This window comes from Amphimedon queenslandica, unplaced genomic scaffold (genome assembly GCF_000090795.2).
Source record: "Amphimedon queenslandica unplaced genomic scaffold, v1.1 AMPQUscaffold_7389_Cont20659, whole genome shotgun sequence".
Classification (NCBI taxonomy): domain Eukaryota; kingdom Metazoa; phylum Porifera; class Demospongiae; order Haplosclerida; family Niphatidae; genus Amphimedon; species Amphimedon queenslandica.
Genome location: NW_003552326.1, coordinates 1 through 2,096, shown reverse-complemented (window position 1 = coordinate 2,096; position 2,096 = coordinate 1). Strand labels below are relative to the sequence as shown.

Below are 2,096 nucleotides of genomic sequence, written 5' to 3'. Positions count from 1 at the left end.
TGAATCTTCAAACCCATTGCGGCATGAAATTGCCATGCTTAATACAGAGTGGGGTCTATCTACATGCAGAAATCCTAATGACTTTTTATGAGATCCCTGGCAAACATCTCATTGTTTTGATCCCAGTACAGTAATTGTGATATTGCTTGGGTCTCATACAGTGTAACTGTACCTGTATCAGTATAGCTTTGCCTATAATCTTGTGCCTGTATGAAGGGAATTTTTAGCAGGGAAAAATATCTAGGCCTTGCCAATTAATGTTCATTGAGTAGCAAAAATTGAAAAATGTAAGTTTGTTTTTACAATGTTGTGATACACACATGTAGTTTGAGTTTTTGTATTGCATGTCTATCAGCAGTGCATAGGAATGTTATTAGAATTGTATTCCCATAGTACCTTGTCTATGGTAGTAATTATAATTGTAAACAAGATGAAGTTTTTTGCGTGTACATGAATTATCTCAGGCTTGATATACAATACACGTATGTCCTTGAGGTTCCACAATTATCAATCATGTAGTCTAAACAGGGTTTCCCACAAAGTATGCTAAGTAGGCTAAACAGCATGAGCTTTGTGAGCCAACTAGCACCACAGCGCAGTACATGACATTTGCAATAACTTTAAAAATTTATTAAAAAATTTAATTTTGAATGGAATCAGCTCAAAGTTTCTACGCAACATAAGTACATGTATGTGTATCAGAAAACATTGTAAAATTGATAAAATTCCCTCTTTGTACTTTTGATGAAATTTGGTGAATGTTGCTGTACATGTATGCATGTAATAGAGAAATTTGGAAGTACTGGACTCAAATTTCCCTTTGTACTATAATACTACAAAATGTTTTGCTCAATTTTTGAGCAAATTTAAAAATTGATAAAATCTAAATTTTATCTCAATTGGCTCAAATTTTCTATGTAACATAAGTACATGTATATGCATCAGAAAACATAATAAAAATTGAAGAATTCTCTCCTTGTCATTTTTGATTAAATTTGATCAGTGTCCCTGTATATAGTACGGGGGTGTTTGGCTCAATTTTTGAGCAATTTGACAATCCATTGACAAGAACCTGTATCAGCACTATACCAAATCTGTTGAGGAACCCTGACTCTAAGCATTATTGGCAATGTTATATTAGTTTATAATAAACAATTCTTCTCTTTCCCAATGCATGTATGTATTGTTAATAGGTATTGCATATTTCTGTCTTCTCATGTTTGTGTTCCTTGACTCCTGTCCTTGTGCATCTTTGTCTCTTTTCTCTCCAAAGCCTTTCTCTCCTCCTCATACACACGTACGCATATGTCTAACTTTTGCTGTTTCTCGTTCCTTTGCTAGGTCTCTCACATGTCCTCTCTCTTTCTTGTGTTAACACAGTTTTAGTATCAGTAAGCAACTGTAAAATACCATACACATACATTAATGTATACAAACATTGTTGTTATTATTATTATTATTATTATTTTATAGTACATTGGTATATTACAGACATTGTCACTTGCTGCAATGTGGGAACAGGAATGCAAATAAAATGCTAAAGAATTGTAGCAGTAAGACACAATGCACACTATAGTGCTCTTGTGTACAGTACATGTACTGAGAGTGAGAGGGAGTATAGTGTCTTATTGAATCTATGTACATTTGATTATTTAGGATATGTCTAACAAAGTAACATTAATGCTGTGTTGCATTGGCTGAAGCATAATGATGGTAAGTGATATGTAATGTACATGTATTTAAGTCAATGGATTCCTGGGTAATTGTAATGATAATTGTCACAGACCTACATGTATGACACTGATTCAATTAATTGAGTAAAGCACAGGTACATATACATGTGCATGAATGCCATTGCCACTATGTCTCAAATAAACAAATTATCACAGCCATTACCATTACTGAAAATCATTACTTATCTAATAAATTTGAATTACCATTACAATTCATTGCTATGCACCTCTCTTTCTTTCTACCCTTTTTCTTTCTTTAGTGCCTCAATCTTGCAATGTACCTCTATCTTGCAATGGACCAAGGTACTACTGATGTCATCACATAATGAGTCTTACATAATTCAAGTAAGCTCCAGTACATAT

General features: G+C 33.4%; 1 long non-coding RNA gene across 1 annotated transcript; it reads left to right on the top strand.

Moving 5' to 3' along the window:
* Window positions 1-994: 994 nt before the first annotated feature.
* LOC109591733 (uncharacterized) lies at window positions 995-2,090 on the top strand. The gene is made up of 4 exons (XR_002189960.1): window positions 995-1,391; window positions 1,474-1,553; window positions 1,657-1,713; window positions 1,994-2,090. It is a non-coding gene; the product is annotated as an uncharacterized LOC109591733 (long non-coding RNA).
* The last annotated feature ends 6 nt before the right edge of the window (window positions 2,091-2,096 follow it).